Below are 19,814 nucleotides of genomic sequence, written 5' to 3'. Positions count from 1 at the left end.
GGAGGATCAAAGAGGCTACTGGGGTGTGGAGTAGCCGTGCGGCGTAGCCTCAGCTCCAGCTTCTCCACGCCCCAGTAGCCTCTCTAGAAAATTTGCATAGTAGGGAAATAAGAGTTCTAAAAAGATAGATGCACCTACCACCCGATCTACCTTAAATAGGTAGATCTGTGGTGGTAGGTTTCCTTTAAACCTTTTGAACCACAACATTATAGACTGATCTGTCCTAACATTAAAGGGGTTGGCCACTTTACCTGCTGTGTATAAGTGTGGGGGGGGGGGGGGGCAGGACCTTGGTAATATCACAAGTCTAATTATGTCCCATGTAGCAACAAGTCTTTTACTTGGTCCCTGAAAGCGTCATGGCGGCTTCAAAACCGTTCACTTAAGTGGTGTCAGGCATCAGACCCCCCCCCTCCCCCATGGATCCAGTATTGTCCGGATACATTATTATTGATATTGCCTGTAGGTCACATAAAAAAATATATATGGAACTAATTCTTATCTCTGTCTTAAAGGACATCTAGCACCAGGATGAAGGATTGTACACCAAGCACACTGATATACTGGTGTGCCCCCCCCCCCCCCTCTGCCAGGATCTGCTCTTCTTTTAGCTTCTTATGCCCCTGTGATTAAAAAAATATGCAAATGAGAGGGGCTCTGGACTCCATAGCTATTAATGGAGGATTATTTGCATAATTTTTTTAAGCCTTTTTTCTTAAAAACAACAGTACCAGAAGCTAAAAGGAGAGCAGATCTTGCTAGAGACCAGTATGTCAGTTTGCTTGGTTTACAATCCTTCATCCTGGTGGTAGACTTTTTTTAACCATCGGACCAGAGCAGTTCAGGTTGCGGCCTGTATTTGGCTACATGCACACAAAACTTGTATTTTGGCCATGTGCCACCTGTTTCAACAGCCATGTATTTCACACACACCATGGTTTCTATGACCCCATAGTATTATTATTATTTATTTATTTATAGAGCAGCATTAATTCCATGGTGCTGTACAATCAGTAAGGGGGTCCACATACATTACATAAGATGAGAACAAATCCAAGTACTGAATACAAAAGGTACAGGGATCTGAAAGAGGTGGAAGGAGGACAATCTATAAGGGAGGGTAGATGGAGAGATGAGGCTAGGGAGCAGAGCTGTTCAGGTTTTGCAGGTTATATTTGAGAAGGTTTGGAAGGTGGGGGAGAGTCTGACACATTTTGGTTGATAGTTCCATAGTATGGGAGAAGCACAGGAGAAGTCCTGGAGATGGGTTGGGAGAAGAGCGGATGGGAATAGAGTGAAGCTGAAGGTCCTGCGAGGAGCGGAGATTACGTGCTGGACAGTTGCCGAGTTCAGAAATATATGGAGGGGAACATATTATGGAGAAGATCCTATTCCTCATACAAAGCAGGGTACATGGTCTTAATGTGATGTCAATGCCGAGTCTCTGTACACCAACAAAGGTTGGCGGTGTCCGGAGAAGCCACGCTGAATTTCATTAAAAACTGTGAAGATAATTTCCCATAAATGTAGCCATGTTGTCTTTGGATACGACCATTTCTGCTAAAGTGATTAATAGTAATAATAATAATAATAATAATAATAATAATAATAATAATAGTAATAATAATAATAGTAATAGTAGTAATAATAATAATAATAGTAATAATAGTAATAGTAGTAGTAGTAGTAGTAGTAATAATAATAAATAATAAAGCTTTTGTTTATACAGTGCACACAGATTACGCAGCGCTGCACAGAGCTTACCAAATCAGTCCCTGTCCCCAATGGGACTCACAATCTAATCAACCTACCAGTATGTTTTTGGAGAGTGGGAGTAAACCGGAGGACCCGGAGGAAACCCACGCAAACACAGAGAGAACATACAAACTCTTTGCAGATTGCACAAAAGAAACAAATTGTTGTTGCATATGAAATGCCTGGAAGCTACTCAATGTCCCACTGTCCTGTGGTAATAAAAACTAAATTTATCTCGTCGGAGCCTCAATAACCATGGCCATTGCTGCCAAAGTGTGGGTGTGGTCGTGTCCAAGGACACCAAATCTTGTTTCTAATGATACACTTTTTTTTTTTTAATAACATACGATTGAAAAATGTTATATATATATGGAATTAAATCAAGATACCCCTAAAAAAGCAGGTCTCAAAACCTTGACCTTTGCAAACTTCTATGACATGTAAAACGTATTCTAAAATTCTAGGCCAACTCAAAATTTTCTACCGGATCGCTAGAAACACACTGCGTAAAGTAGGCTCCTGGTATCTGACTACCTTCCACTTGTAGGACAAGTTGCCAGAGGCCCCACTAATACACATTGTGCAGCATCTTCTATATAATACACAAGTCATCAGTATAATGGACGGTGCACTAACCGCATGGCTTCGGCACATCAGTAGCTCCGGCTTCTGTGTGCACAGGATTGTGCATTACCTCCGGACTTGTGGCTTGTTATCTGCTGTGGCCATACACTGGCACGTCCTGAGTTTACTGTTGGAGATACACTAATTGCTCCTATCTTTTTATGACTAGACACAATGGTCACAGCTACGAAATGACATGTTTAATGTAAACCAGCGTAATCTTCCTTCTCCACCTTATCAGACGCCTCGGGTTTAAAATTTAACCTCGGTTTTACGATGTTCTACATCAACTCTACATAAATTCTCAACAACTTGAAAAACAATGTAAAAAAAAAAAAAAAAAAACTGCACAGCACCGGAATAGAACCAGGACTTGTATTACGTATACAGAGTCATTCCTTAAAGGGTGCGTCTACTTTTACAATATTTGTACAATTCTAGTTCTATAAAACTAGGCGATGAGGAAGATTATGGTCTCCACTGCCAATATCCTTGTCTGCAGATCTACCATCCTAAACCCTCTACCACCGCTCGTATACTTATATACCAGGGTATATTCACCAGGGGCAGACACGTTGAAAATTTTCCATAATTCTTCAGCAGAACAAAAAAAATACTGCTTGGAGAAGTGTTAGAGGAAATCTACCATCAAAATCCATCATGATAAACCAGGGACACTTGCCCATAGATCCAGGCACCGGGACTTTGCTCATCTTCTTATATTTGCTATCCATGGCCTCCTTCCTTCTAAAATTAACTTTTAAAATTATGCTAATAAGCCAGAAGGGCTTCGAGGGGCGTTACCAATGATCTGGCATGACAGGCTGTTACACTGTGCAAAGTCAAACACATAGGGGGTCATTTACTAAGGGCAGATTCGCGTTTTCCTGACGTGTTACCCGAATATTTCCGATTTGCGCCGATTTCCCTTGTATTGCCCTGGGATTTTGGCGCACACGATCGGATTGTGGCGCATCGGCGCTGGCAAGCACGTGACGGAAATCGGGGGGCGTGGCCGAGCGAAAACCCGACAGATTCGGAAAAAACGCTGCATTTAAAACAATAAAAGTGTCGCTTGGGACGCGCTTACCTTCACTTGGTCCGGCCCGGTGAACTCAAGTGCGTTCAGATGCTTTTCAGCGCAGCAGCGCCACCTGGTGAACGGCGGAGGAACTACCTTGACGAATCCCGGCCGGACCCGAATCCACCGCAGAGAACGCGCCGCTGGATCGCGAACGGACCGGGTAAGTAAATCTGCCCCATAGTAACAAGAAAACACACGGGTTCGGAACGCCACGTGTGAACACGCCCTGAATGTGCAACTTCCGACGCCTCTTCTCGGGTGCAATCTGTCAGAGGAACTTGAACCCAGTGGTCCGATCTCTTTGTAGATAATCCAATGGCAGAGGAGTCTGGTTGAAACTCTCTCCATTAATTACTAACATCCACTTACGACTCTTCTCCGGTGCCAACTGTCAGGGGAATTGGAGAGAATCCAATGCCGGAGGAGTCTGGATACATCCTCCACGTTCCACCAAGGCCGTCGTGAGGGTGTATGAGCAGTTGTCTGCGCAGTGTATAGGGGGGGCTTAAGGGTTATTGCCAAAAGAAGAAACTTTTAATCAATATGTAAATGACTACTTGTAGTCATCTGGGCCGGCCCCCAGCAGCCAATAGTCACAGCGCCGGGACTGACACGTCACAGCCTCCAGACACGTGTGTGTGCACCGATGACCAAATGTACCGGCTCTTCTTAGATTATCACGTACAAGACTTAGTCAGAAAATGTTGGCAGGTGACACCACCGATACAGACTGAAGGTTTCGATAAAATTAGGGCGCAACAGGTTTTAATATAGCCTTCGCCTCCCGCTTGCTCTGAGGTTTTCATGGCGATTTTGTGCCAACACAACCGGTCATGTGACCTCCAACGTTACGAATATACTATACGTATAAGACTAATCCTGCTCTGACAGGCAGATAAAAGATGTATAATTATACGTCTTCTGCTCGTGCTGATCTTCTAAGATTTATGAGATTTCTCGCTTGTGAGTGCCGTCTCTCACACCAGAACCTGACAATCAATATCATCTGGTCTATAAGCAGTCAGTGCTTGATAGGGAACGCTATAAAACAATGAGAGGCTATTACCGAGCAGCGCTATATTCACAGAGACTTCACCTATGAAATCTTTAATAGGAAGCAATATCAATGGGGGGGGGGGTAAAAAAAAAAACATTAACTAAAGCAATTAGCAAATCTTATTAAATGTTTATTTAAGACTTTTTCCCTTAAAAGTAACATGTCAGCAGAAACGGACCATATTGTCCTGTTGTGAAGGAGATTAAAACCTTCTAGATCATGTTTCTTTCATTTTCGGCCAGAAAATCCACCTTTAAAGGGGTTATCCAGGGTTAAGAAATTACTTAGGGCCGTGCTGGGGCGGGCTATTTAAAAATAATAAACATGTACTTTTTAATTAGCCCGCCCCAGCACTGCCCTAAGTAATCTCTTAAACCTGGATAACTCCGTTAATATTAGATGTAAATCAGGTGCATGTGGTCACAAAGTAAAGCGCTGAAGTCAAGCTCTCCCCAACCTAAGAATACCCCCCCTACGTTGTGATTGAAACCTTTCACCAGACTTCAAGTGAGTTGGTTACAAGGTCCCTGGATGCAGATAGGTCAATTATAGTGAAAGGTCCATTATGAGGTTAGGGAGAGCTTGACTTCAGTGGCAACTTCTTTTCTTCTGCGACTTTATAGGACCAATTTTCATCTACGCACAAAGTTGATTTTCTGGATGATGCCGAGCCGAACCATGAAACAAACATAATCTGGAAATAGTTAAGCTGCTTAACAAAAAAACAGTGGTTGTTTATAAGGTCAATTTCTGCTGACAGGTTCCCCTTAATACAAATTGTAATGTAACTTCTCCTAAAAAGTAAAGCCATAGCTGTGGATAACTGCTCCATTGTACAAACCTATAAGGAATTTTTACATTTAAATAAAAAAAAAAGCCCAGGGGGTAGAATTGAAAAAAAAAAAAAATGGCTCCCGACTCCCAAGTCTGCCGGTGGCCTCAGAAGTCACAGAAGTGGAAACCGACATCCAGCCTTGTTGTGACCATTCCCTCATCTGTGACTACTGCAGCTCTCGCAGGTCTCCTTAGACCAGAGGAAGTCTCTCCCTCTCACAAGTGAGTTCCTGTAGCCCGAGAAGGATATGGAAAGGGCAAATAGGTCCCTGTGGATCACCAGCACCTCGAGGCAAGCTTAGCAGCCGGAGTACCGTAGTGACGTGGCAACCACTAACCGGCCCACAAGAATTCCTGGATAATCTCTTTAACATCCACGAAAGTCTTCCTGAACTCGTGAAACCATTGACCATGAAGGTCACCAGTCAGTCAATCTAAGGTCCATGGGACCGTCAAGAATAGTGGAGCGCGGTAAGAGCCTCTGGTCTCACAAATGTTAATGAAACAGTAGCACAGAGGGGCCACTGCCACCCCACCCAAACCTGAGGCACCGCTACCTTATTCTCACGACTGGTCAGAATCGGAGATGGGATCTCCAATAATCATAACCCATCTTGTATTTGCCGGAAAACAAACAGACAGGGAAAATATACGGACGCCTCCTGCTGTAGACAGTTGTAGAAAACATCAATTCTCCCGGGACGAAGAAAAAAAAAATTCCCAAAATTTGTATCCAAGTTTAAAATTGTATTATGAGATAACACAGGACGAAAGGATAAGAGTTTTTTTGTGTGTGTGCGCGCATTTTCAGTCGGAAGCCTAACGTAGCCCCGCCGCCCCCCCACCCTCTATAAATACCCGCATACCTGGAACACAATGAGAGTGATGTATCAAACCAGAAGCGACACAAAAACGGAGCTGCTGCCATGGCAACCCGTAACCGTATACATTAGTAAGTTGTTAATCATTGCCGACGATTAAACTTTATCTACTAGGACCCGGAAAAGCTTGTAAAAAAAATGAGCATTACGAGGATATATCCGCAGAATTACTTGTTTGCACAGACATACCGTGGTAGAGGGATGGATCTTATACACGGGGTTGGATAGGTAAAGCTGGGTGAGGGGAAAGGAGGCCTTTTACTTTTCTTTAGATACAATCACGAGGGGGATTAAGGGGAAGGACTCAATGGCAAAGACTCGGTCTTTGAAAGGATTAAACACAAAACTTCCAAATTCAATTCCCAATGACCCAGTTACATCTCCTTCACCATTCAACACCAAATGAGGGTCCCGAAACGGATACCGAATCAACACCCTCTACATCAGAGGTTTATATAATAGGCCATGATTAAAAAATAAACTGAAACCTGGACATAACCCCCCCACCCCCCTTTTAAATCGGGCCAAGTAACAAGCCACCAAAATAATTGCTCGTTAGTAAAATGTTCTCTTTCCTTAATTGGCACTACTGGGGGGGGGGGGGTAGGGGTTGACTCGTTTTGGAGCTACAATTGCAGCCACTAAGACAAAGACTTTCTTCATATGTAAGAGGAGGGGATTACCCAGGAGTCTTAAAAAAAAACTACGTTTTCCTTCGCCCCATTCCGATGAGAGGCGGAATCACAAGGATACGTTTTCCAAGATGGGATAAGGAAGCCTTGACCTTGAAGGCAGCCCCCCCTTAGGACCCTGTAAATAAGATGGCGGCTGATGGCTGGTTCAAGCAGCAACATCGTTGTTTAGTAAATTATTTATTAAATTATTTTATATTGTTCCCTTATAAAGAATGGCTGGACCATTTTACAACCTCTTGTGTCACCCCCTCATCCTCATAGACTGTAAGCTCTTGTATCACCCCCTCATCCTCATAGACTGGAAGCTCTTGTGTCACCCCCTCATCCTCATAGACTGGAAGCTCTTGTGTCACCCCCTCATCCTCATAGACTGTAAGCTCTTGTGTCACCCCCTAATCCTCATAGACTGTACGCTCTTGTGTCACCCCCTCATCCTCATAGACTGGAAGCTCTTGTGTCACCCCCTCATCCTCATAGACTGGAAGCTCTTGTGTCACCCCCTCATCCTCATAGACTGGAAGCTCTTGTGTCACCCCCTCATCCTCATAGACTGGAAGCTCTTGTGTCACCCCCTCCATCCTCATAGACTGTAAGCTCTTGTGTCACCCCCTAATCCTCATAGACTGTAAGCTCTTGTGTCACCCCCTCATCCTCATAGACTGTACGCTCGTGTCACCCCCTCATCCTCATAGACTGTACGCTCGTGTCACCCCCTCATCCTCATAGACTGTAAGCTCTTGTGTCACCCCCTCATCCTCATAGACTGTAAGCTCTTGTGTCACCCCCTCATCCTCATAGACTGTAAGCTCTTGTGTCACCCCCTCATCCTCATAGACTGTAAGGTCTTGTGTCACCTCTCATCCTCATAGACTGGAAGCTCTTGTGTCACCCCCTCATCCTCATAGACTGTAAGCTCTTGTGTCACCCCCTCATCCTCATAGACTGTAAGCTCTTGTGTCACCCCCTCATCCTCATAGACTGTAAGCTCTTGTGTCACCCCCTCATCCTCATAGACTGTAAGCTCTTGTGTCACCCCCTCATCCTCATAGACTGTAAGCTCTTGTGTCACCCCCTCATCCTCATAGACTGTAAGCTCTTGTGTCACCCCCTCATCCTCATAGACTGTAAGCTCTTGTGTCTCCTCCTCATCCTCATAGTCTGTTAGCTCTTGTGAGCAGGGCCCTCGCTCCTATTGTTCCATATGACTGTTTGATCTGTGTAATGTAATATAGTTGTATATGTCCCCTATGATTTGTAAAGCGTTACGGAATTTGATGGCGCTATATAAATAAAGATTATTATTATTATTATTATTATTAGCATTACTTACACAGGAAGCCTAGTGGAATAATAGCCAAACCAGTATATCCGGTACCAACTATCCAAATCAATGCCTCACTTCTTCACTCACCTTTGAACACCTCTCACATTGTCTATACGTTATATAACCATCCCAACAGATAACAATGTTCTATTGTGTTCTATTGTGAAGCAAGAAATAACTTCCTATAAATCTCTGAAGCATCTTTTGTCTCCCTCTCTCCGCCAGGCTTGCTGCAGGGGACATCTCTCCTAACCCAGGCCCACCTTCTGTTTATGTTAACACTTCACACAGAAACCCTGCTATCCTTATTAAGATTCAGTGTATCCCTCTTCTCCTTCTCCTCCACCAATAACCTCTTTAAATGTCCTTTGACCTGTTGGCCATCACACCAAAACAAAAATCTAGCAGGATTACACTGCTCCAACCTCCCCCCCTCTTCAACTGGTCAACACGGCACAAAACTTTCTTTTCTCTGAAGTGGAATACCACATAACGAGAGTTGTCTTTATCTGCATGAACATCCCCAGTAGAAACCCAAAATTGTAAATTGGTGAAAAATACAAAAAAAGAAAAAAAAAAATCTAGGCTTGTCTATAAATATCCCCCTACAAGCACAAGCATTTTATATTTCAGAATAACCAAAGTACATAGTAGGGTTGGGAGGAAGTCAAGTAGGAAGTCGGATCACCAGATTAGTAATCTTCATCTCCAGCGACTTCCTTCACATGTCATCCGATAAGAAAGAACAAATCACTGGAGGGAACTAAGAATGAGTGAGGTCTGCAAAGACGTAAAAGAGTAAGACATCAAAGAAGTCAGAAGCAGATCAGGGGGAAGGGGAGGAATGCGCAGCCCCCAAACTATAGCTGTAAATGTAGAGCGACACAAAAGAATTAGGATTAAAAATTTACTACAGAACACATCCTATACCTATAGACAAAGAGGAGATCCTATAGTATTTCAGGAGTACATGTGCCCACCGTCTAGTATAAATAATACAGTGGACGTGTGTCTATGACGAATAGGCATCTATTATTTATACATGACCCTGGGTCCATTCTCCTGTAGATGAAGACGACTTCTAGGAACAGTAAGAGATGAACGTAGCAGCAGCCTACAAAAAGTCTATCTAGAGCTTAGCTAGTGAGAATCGTCTCCGTAACATATCCATCAGGCCGAATTTACCAGATAAAGGCCTCAAAAAAAAAAGTCCTTCTGACGTCTACCTATAAACCGCACAGAATAGCGGCCATTTCTAAGCTTTCCTACGTTGAGGCTACCAGAGGTAAAGTACGAACGCATTTTAGAAATGATATTTTCCTGGTGGATTTATTTGGCATAAAGCTCTAACATAATGAGAACAAGTCCCAGGTACATACATTGTCTTATTGAGGGGCTTTCCCAGTGACGTAACTGTAAAAGGGTGAACTAGTCCACAAACAGTCCCCAAGTCACTTATAGAGTCCAAAGAGTCTCGAAATAGCCAGGAAAATCACCAAGATGTTCACCAACCCAAATTTAGATGGTGTCAGATCACTACCCTGATTGGTGATTGGCTAAGAAAACATCTCAGAAGAACTATGAAGTAGTAGAGCATGTTGGGGGCTCAAGAAGCTTCTGGACTGTAAATGGCATTGCTGGGAGGGGGCGGGGTTAAATGGTTGATTAAAAGAAATTTACCGCCAGGATTAAGGATTGTGGGTACACACTAGCATGTAAGTGTGCTTGGTTTACAGTCCTTCATTCGGGTGGTAGATTTCCATTAACCTTTTGTTAGGTCTGTTGATCGTTATAATTTTAAGTAACTCGAAAACTCTTAAAAGGATTTTTTTTTAGCAAGTAGAGACACCTTTCATATGTGTAATACCAATGGCCCATAACCTGTGTTCTTTGCTGTGATTTCGAGAGATGGGGACCCCTTTGATGACCACAATATGCACTTATGATAAATAAGTGCTGGATCTCAGGAGCTGGGTACACCAAAGCACCCAATGATTTTCATTGGCTTATAGAAATTTACTACAAAGTCAAGCAACACTAAGGCCGGTTGCACACAAGCGAGTTTGTTCCGACACAGGACAAACTTACTGCACCGAACATAGTGCTACAGAACTGATGTCATGCGAGATCAGTAGGCTTGGACCGGTTAATCTGGCACATGCACGGAGCAAGTTGGTCGCTCATGGGCTACCGGCTTTAGAAGTCACACCTGCAGTTGTTGAGTTGAGGACAGAAGTAGATCCCGCAGGAATGAGAAGTATAAGCTTTCCTTTATATTTCCCGTTCCCAAGATTTCAGAGGCCTCAGTAAAACTTAAGAGACATGGTCCATGTTTCCTGGACTGATCACAGTGAACCAAACTACCTCCATCATAGGCAACTACGATTCTGTGAACTACCGAGGGCCAGGGTGCTTCTTCACCGAAACCACAGTGTTAGGTGAAATCGGCACAGTTGTCCTCTGACCATACAGGATCTCACTGTATTAGGACTCCATCGGTCTGGGAATAGTGGTCGGCACGTCTCCGAAATGAAAACATTGCCCTCAGATCCCGGCCTTAGTAAACTTCAGATGTCTCTAAAGAGTTTCTCATCGCGTCTAATGTTTCACGCCAATTCACATTTCCCAGAATCCGAGATTATGACATCACTCTCACCAGTCAAACAATTTTGATATCAACATATTATACAATTATTATTCATACAATTAGATAACAATATTATTAGGAGGATCCCTAAATACCGTCTTCACTTCACGCAACTCCCCTCTACGCAGCTGGTTAAGTCAGCAAGAAGCTTAGCCGAAAACCACAGTACGTAACACGTCTAATTATGTCATCTTTCAGGGGTAATTGACAGACTATAAAGTATTATTCTTCTATAAACAGCAAGAAAACACGTTCCCTTCCGCACACGTTGGACTCCCGTGATTTTCCTCTTTGGCTGTCAGTCACCCACGGCTATTACATTAACACAGGGGTTTGCAGAACATTTTAGAGCAAGGCGCTGCAGCCCCCCTCTGGCGGTATAAGGGGCGAGCAGCGAAGCAAGAAGAGATCTGTGGTGCGTTCAGAGAAATCCTCCTCTTCTATCAGAAAGGAAATGGTGCAGTCTTAGTAGAATATGTAATCACCGAGAAGTCACACACGAAAGCGTACGGCGCCGTCTGGAGAGGCAGGGGTTAAGACCGCAGTGTACTATGACAGACGGTGATATAAACATTCGGAGTAACTTTCAGCATCTACCTCATTAAATCCATCTATAACGCTGACATAGGTGCTACTGTCCAAAGACAAGGCGTCAAGTCAGGAAGAAGTCTGCAGAAAAATGTGCTCTACCCCGAGGGATCTGCATCCACTTAAAGGGATTGTTCCCCGACAGGTGATAACTGTGTGATCCCTGGGGGTCCTACTGATAAGAAGAATTGGGAATCTGTGTATATAGGAGACTGACGGAACTCCACGAAGACCATGGAATGGACCATTCAACTCTACAGAACTGCTGGTAATAAAATAGCCCATAAACTGGGGTGATTGTCTCATGACTATGGGGGGGGGGGGGGGTCGTGGACACTGATACTCCATTCATCTCTGACAGTGATCAATAAATCAATAAGAATGGGACTCTGGTCTGAAGACCATGGAATGGCCCATTCAGTTCAATGGAACTGCTAGCAATAATGGTCCATAAACCAGGGTAGGTGTCTAATGACTATTGGGGGGGGGGGGGGGGGGGTCGTGAATCGTGGATACGGATACTCCATTCATCTCTGACAGCGATCGATAAATTCACACAAGTCTCAAGACTATGGGATGGATCATCTCGAAATACTCCACAAACAGGGGCTATGGTGTTGTGACTATTGAGGTCGTGACCGATCCCCCAATGATCCCTATGGTGGACCGCCAGTGATAGACAAGTGTGTTACTCTTCTTCATCGGTCCCATAGAGATAAATGAAGCTACAGTGCAAATGCAACAGTGACTCCTTTTTTTTTTTTAAGGGAAACCTGTCCCCAACCAACACCCCCCCACACACACCCCTCCAAAGGAGTTGGCACCCCACCGATCAGACAATTACCGCCTATTCTATGGATTAGATCTTCTCCGCATTTAGATTTTGCCGACTAGAGGCCAGATCTGCAGAGGAAACTTTCCCTAATGTTTTGAAGTGTGTAACTTACATTACCATCTGTAGCATGACAACGTTGTGCCAGCCCCCATCCCCGTAGCTGGGAGACAGGAAACCCACAAGCTCAGCCTATAAATTATAAATACTCTGGTAACCGTACGGAAAAGTAGCCGACAAAGAAAACCACATATTCCGTGTTACATTGATGACTACAGACAAAAAAAACATTAGGTGTAGATGGGCACCACAACATGTGACATGACGGAGATTATGTGCTGGGATGACGTCATGATGAAGTTATTCAGCCACAGATGACACGTGGTTTGTGTCTTAAAGGGGTGTTAGACTTCTCCTCCCCTCAGAAGGTCTGACCCCCTCAGTAATTCAAGTATCTTGCATACTCGGTGCGGTAATGATGGAGCACAGCGCCCAACAGACCAAATGACTTTTAAGGGACCTGGTTGTGGTATGACAATAAGCAATTTGTCAGAATTCTGAATCCTTTCACTACTTTATAAAACTTTATTTCAAATGACCTGGCTTGCTGCCAGCAGAGTGTAGTGAGTCCAAAAGAGGGGGGGTAGAGGGTTCAGCTGCAGCAACCCGTTTCTAGTCTCTTCTCTTCCAGACTCATCCAGCTCCCTCCGCCCTTTCCTGTCATGTGCATCAAGCAGGCAGGGGAGGGGGGGGTGGTGTGGAGTAGACTGGAGTAGACAAAGACTACATGAGGAGACAGACAAAGACACACAGGCTGCTGCAGCTCCCCCACCAGGACTCACTACACGCTGCTGGCAGACAGCTAGGTAATGTGAAATAAAGTTTTATAATGTACTGAGTAAAGGCATTTTTAAAATCAGCATAGCAAAGGCTATTGGAACCTGAAACCAGCTAAAAATGACATTCCTAGTGACAGGTTTGCTTGAGGGACGGGTTTGGTTTTCAGGAGCAAATCCTAAACGTCCACCTCCCTCGTATATCAAAAACAATTCGTAATTTTTGAGAACTTCTGCAATACGATCACACATAAGGGTACAATCGTCCGGTGTGCCCAATTAAAAGTGACTGGTATAGCTTGTAATTCGTTATGTAGTGCGGATATTAGAAATCCTGGATAAGTTATCCTCCGCTGGTTTCTACAGAGAAGTTACCGGGGGCTAAGAGTTCTGGGGATTTTGCCATCCTCCTGCGTGAAGGACGGATGCTATAAGCAACGCTGTGGTGTCGCGATACCGTCTAAGCCAATTGACTTCATAAATTAGAAATTACTTTTCTGTAAGATGAGAAATAAGTAGAGAGGAGACATAATGGAGAAATATTGTACAAGCTCAGCGTCCACTTTCTTTATCGGGACGTACGGTACAATTGATAAACTATAAACGCAACGATTGAAGAAAAAGGAACCTCTACCATACAAGTTGAACACAGCGGTCCATTCACCCCCTGATAGACATAATGAGAGGACACAGCTGTATCTCTGTGGCTGGTTTTCCCCTGCACAGCAGTGTTCCCAGTCACCCAGCTGTGCCGGGAATTGCAATAGGACACATGGAGCCCGTGAAAAGTCCCTGCACAGCTGGATGGTCTGGAGTAACGTAGAAGGCCATTCAGTCTTACACCAATGTGGCAGCACCTTCATTATAAGGTTCACTAGGGTCAATATATCCTCACCTGTCAAAAAATCCTGGGGTCTCCCAACGATATTCACTAGTTTGTTCGAAATACACACCTGGAGATGAATGGAGAAGAACGGACATGCACAACCATCGGAGCATCACCGTTCATCTCGGGGAGCGACAAGGGGCCTGAAGAGGGAACCTCCCCATTCCCGTGATCTGAGGTCTCATCAATGAGACCACCACCAATCAGCAAGTTATGCCCTATCCTTTGGATAGGACCTAACTTGTTTCCCCTTTAAATGGGATGGTGCCTGTATGATAGCATCAACCAAACTGGAAGCCAAAGCCGCGAAAGCCAAAGCCGCGAAAGCCAAAGCCGCGAAAGCCAAAGCCGCGAAAGCCAAAGTTTGTAGAGCGCTGGACTCGATAAAAACAATCAACGATATAATATTTTACCATTTTTATGACGCCACTTATTAGGTCTGACGAGTCAGACGTGACTTGTGTAATGCTTCACTTCCCCTCTGGGGACACTGCAGGACAAACGAATGAACCGGGTCTCAATTAATCAAAATTGTCAAACCAATCAATGCTCAGCGTTCATTTTTCCCAGAGCAGTTCAAGAAATGAAAGCAGTGATTGGTTGCTGTGGGTAATATAGACAGCTTGTACTACCTTCTAGGAAGTCACTGTACACCAGACAATGCCTTCAAGTCAACAGGTCATCGAGTCATCATCGTTAAGTCCTTCCATCGGTGTCAATTTCGACAGATTACAATGTTTCTTCTCACATGAGAAGTAGAACACACAGATGGTAGAAGCCAAGTCCAAAAATCCTCCATGCCCCATCCTTTTCCCATCATCAACTGTTGGGGTACACCCCTACAAACATAACATAGTTTTTAGGTCTCACCTTACAACGTGACCGACTTCTGGGTGTATGGGAACCATAATACAGTCCTATGTCTATCACTTAGAATAATATACTATAATTTGGAATAAAACATGTTCTTTACATAGGCCTTAAAAGGACACCTACCACCAGGATGAAAGATTGTAAACCAGGCATACTTACATACTGGTGTGTACCCCCTATGGCAGGATCCTCTTTTCATTATGCTTCCTATGCCCTTGTTTTTAAGAAAAAAGGGCTTTACAATTATGCAAATGAGTCTTAGGAGCTCCAGGTTCCATTAACACCTATGGAGGCCAGAGCCTCTCAGGCTTATTTGCATAATTTTAAATGTTTAAAAAAAAAAAACAGGGCATAAGAATCTATATTATGAGTGGATCCTACCAGAGGGGGCACACACCAGTATGTCAGTGTGCTTGGTTTACAATCCTTCATCCTGGTGGTAGATTTCCTTTAAAGGGGGTTTTCCCTAATAGAATGCCACAATATTGAAGGATTTTCTTCCTTTTACACTTAAGGACTAAAACATTGCAGTCCTTGAAATGCACCATCCCGCAGCAGCTCTCGCAGTAAATGGATGCTATGTTAGGAGCCAATCCTAGTAAAAGTTCGCTCTGTGGAGGCAGCACCAGACGACTGATGAAAAATTTCACCAAAAGATCCTATATTCAAAAGTTTGGCAAATCTTTCACCGACTTTTGAGAAATGTTTAAACACTCCCATCCATCCAGCGAAAAGATGGCAAGGTCCTTTCATACTAATCCATAGGAGGAGGCTGCAATCCTCCATGTCTGCAAATTCTAGGCAAAAACAACTAAGCAGAAAAATTTTGCAGAAAAATTTTGCACAAAAACACTTGATGTGACCCCTCCTTTAACCCTCATTCGATGTGATGGGCTGAGCTAAAGACACATTAACCCGGGCCGTTGACTTATTAATAACTGCAGAGTCACAACATCTGTCTGCACGACCACAACTTAATAATAGTAAAACCGAAAAAGAGAACTAAAAAAATTTTTTTGTTTTTTTAAAAAGTGTCAAAACTTCCTCATCTTTAAAGAAAAGACAAAATGAGGCTCTTGTAGATCTGCAGTGGAACAATGTTTTTTTAGGTAACATCTGCAGCCACATATAAGAAGTAAAGACGCCTATTACACAGGAATACGACACGTATCTCTTACAGGAAGGCCCGTTCCCCACAAAAAATTTGTTCCAACACTCACTTCAAGCAACTACAAAGCAGGTCCGTTCAGTTCATCACTTCTAGGTTCGGTCTGGTAAATCTGGGGCATGGAACATATTGGTCAGAACGAAGTCACTCGGGGCAATGGGCCTAAAAGGAACATGTCACCGGGAGCAAGCCAAAGTCATAACTAGATAAAGTTATACTATAGAGATAACATTATACATATACTAATCACATACCAAAGTGTCATGTCCACCAGAGTGGAGACAATGGGGCACATTTACTAAGGGTCCGAATTTTCCGAATTTTACCGTTCGGATAGTGCCGCATGGGCGCCGGCTAGCATGCGTCGAAAAGCGGGGGGCGTGGCCGTCAGAAAACCAGACGGATTCGGAAAAAACGCACAATTTTTTTTTAAAAAGTGTCGCTTAACGAGCACTTACATGCACCAGGAATAGGTTGGTGAACTCTGGCGGACCTCGGCGCAGCAGCGACACCTAGTGGACATCGGGCACACGACCATAGTGAATCGCCGGAAGACCCGAATACTCGTCGGAGAACGCACCACTGGATCGCGACAGGACAAGGTAAGTAAATGTGCCCCAATATTTACAGCGCAGCCCCCCCCCCAAAAAATACACTTTCTTATTAATAAATCATATTTCCAGCAAATTTCCATTCCACCAAAGCAACCAATCACTTTACTCCCCGGTGGCAGAGATGGGATAGTGTGGCTATAGAATACAATCCTACATCAATTTTGTGACAGGTCGAGCTACGAGGACTGACAAAATGTTTTAAGACCCAAACGTAGGATGTACCTGGGGAGAGGGGGGGGGGGGCGTAGGAAAATGGAAGCGGAGATAAGCTGCAAACACTCACAGACTATATTTTTTTTTTACAACTTTTGATAATTGTATAGTAGTTATTACTTGTAATAACCCCGTGGGGTAGCGTCAGGTACCAACCTTATGACATGGAAAAAAGCGCCACGTAAGGGGTCAAGAGGTCAAACAACTGCAAATGAATCTTAACGAAGTATCCGAGCGATATGCCATGAATTTATAAACACCCCTTTAATCATATATACCCCAATGCACCCTGCTCCCATATTACCCCCGTCATAGGCCGCATTTTGGAGTCCATAAAACATCTATAACCCCCTAATGTATTCAGCTTCCCAAAGACTATGATAATCTAATCTAAATTTAGTTCCCAAATTGTGGCTGTAATATTATAACCTTTAGGCCTAGTTTTTGACCAAGACAATAGAAACGTTTTATTAGAAGGGATCCCCCTATTTATAGAATACGGGCATCAGGTTGGTTACGCAGCTCTAAATAATAAGTAAAACAATAAAACATGTAAACAAAAATTAATACATTGTAACACAATTTAAAAAAAAATAAACAAATTCACCCTATAGCTTGAGAATGTTGCAGAGCCAGTACAGGTGGACCCCTACTTAAGGACACCTGACCCCTAGTTAAAGACGGACCCCTCTGCCCACTGTGACCTCTGGTGAACTCTCTGGATGTTACTATAGACCTAGACTGCAATGATCACCTGTAAGGTGTCTGTAATGAAGCTTTATTGATAATTCTTGGTCCCTTTACAGCAAAATATTTTGAAATTCCAATTGTCACTGGGGCCAAATACATTTTTGTCTGGAGCTACAATTATAAAGTAAACAGTTCCGACTTACATACAAATTCAACTTAAGAACCTATGGAACCTTATCTTGTATGTAACCCGGGGACTGCCTGTAGTAAAGTAATGTTACATTTATACTTCTCATCGGCCTCATCAGAGGAACGTCTCCATAGATCAGAATAAAACTCCCGCTCCGAGATCCATCCCATCCACAATTATGGGATAGGTTTATATTTTGCCCAATATGCCTTTTAGACAGTAGTCAGACATAACTCGGAAAAGTAGACCTGGATCCAGTGTCCGGAGGCGAGAAGACAAGGGAGTAGATTTACTGAAGATGTTTCGATGTACAGGTGGTCCCCTACTTAAGAACACTCGACTTACATACGACCCCTAGTTACAAACGGACCTCTGGATGTTGGTAATTTATTGTACTTTAGTCCTAGGCTACAATAATCAGCTGTAACAGTTATCACAGGTGTCTGTAATGAAGCTTTAGTGTTAATATTGATTCTTATGACAACCCAACATTTTTAAAATCCAATTGTCACAGAGACCAAAAAAGTTCTGGCTGGGATTCCAATGATAAAATATACAGTTCCGACTTACATACAAATTCAACTTATGAATAAACCTACAGACCCTATCTTGTATGTAACCCGGGGACTGCCTGTATATAGAATTTGTTGTCAATAGCAGAAGGTATAGAGGTACATAGGCCCCCGGCGTGACAGTGAGGGGACGGTATACGGCAGCACTGGGCTGGACCGCACGTTGCATCCTTCCAGGATCACAGGGATGACGTGTGCTTGATCCTACAGCAAAGACGAGATGCTCTGGAGCAGCGCACGGGGAAAGCAGAGCAACATGTGTAACGTGCAGAGCCGCAACACGGTCCTGTGTGCACTCACATCCACGACTGGTGCACCCGCTACAAACATTGAGGCAGGTGTATCCACCTGCATACAAATATTACCATCACGTAACGAATGGCGCCGTTAAACAAGTCAATATGGGGTGCAATACAAACAGATAACAAATGACCCCCATAAACAATGAGGCAGGTGTATCCCCCTGCTAAAACGTGCCGCAAATATTATCGCCAACTTATCAATGGCGGAATATTCAGAAATACTTCTTTATACAGTAGTGATAAGTGATCCGATTATTGCTACCGTAACCCTTGAGGCACGTGTATCCACCAGCAAAAAAATATTCCCAAATTATATCAGCACCGATGCAATGGGGGAATCACAGCAGGGACTTTTAGCGCCGCAAATTATTAATCGTAAGACAATATTACAGTAAATTACGTTACGTGGCGACTTATGGGAGAAGTTTGGGGTGACGCTGACGAGTCATGTGACACAAAGCGCAATAACGGTAACGACAGTCCCCCGGCGTGGCTCTAGTAGTCAGTAGTGATGGGGGGCTACAGGGGGAGCCCCCCATAACCAGCACAGCATCCATAGCCTGCACATACACAGCCCCAGCGCTGCTGACAATACACACACATACATCACACACTGCCCGGGGACACCTACCGTGCGGGAACACACAGGAACAAGGCAACTGGAAGGCTAAATCCCACAGCAGAGATGTAATGCCCGCAGCCGGGAGAGCCGCCACCCTGCGCCCGGCACCTCCGGGTGGTGAGCGGACAGACACTAGCACCGGGGAAAGGAGAAGCAGGAGGAGGAGGAGGGAGCGGGCGGGGAGAGGATGCACTGCGCAGGCGCACAGCACTGTGTGATCAACGGGGGCGAACCGGGGAGGGGGCCATACGGAGGGGCGGGGGGGACAAATCTAGCACCAACAGCCGACACCCCAAGAGCTACCAGACCCGGGAACTAACAGAAATACACACAGAAGAGGAGACAGCAAGACGTACATACTAATCTATATACAACTATATGTACTAATATACTGAGGGGTATTATACATCTACGTGTGCACTGAGGTGTATTATACCCCTACATACACTGAGCTATAGTATACAGCTACTTATATACACTGAAGTATAGTATACAGCTACATATATACACTGAGCTATAGTATACAG

At 44.1% G+C, this 19,814-nt stretch overlaps 1 protein-coding gene across 2 annotated transcripts in view; it reads right to left on the bottom strand.

The window, feature by feature from the left end:
* Window positions 1-19,486, bottom strand: part of FUT8 (fucosyltransferase 8) — a 113,466-nt gene extending 93,980 nt beyond the window's left edge. The window contains exon 1 of one of the 2 annotated variants that reach the window (XM_072115188.1): window positions 19,297-19,486. The gene's annotated coding sequence lies outside the window, so the exon portion shown is untranslated. The remainder of the gene's footprint in view (window positions 1-19,296) is intronic. The other variant, XM_072115190.1, reaches the window with a different exon arrangement.
* Between the last annotated feature and the right edge of the window lie 328 nt (window positions 19,487-19,814).

This window comes from Engystomops pustulosus, chromosome 7, assembly GCF_040894005.1.
Source record: "Engystomops pustulosus chromosome 7, aEngPut4.maternal, whole genome shotgun sequence".
In the NCBI taxonomy this organism is placed as follows: domain Eukaryota; kingdom Metazoa; phylum Chordata; class Amphibia; order Anura; family Leptodactylidae; genus Engystomops; species Engystomops pustulosus.
Note: the sequence above shows the minus strand (reverse complement) of the source record. Positions and strands in the feature narration are given on the sequence as shown.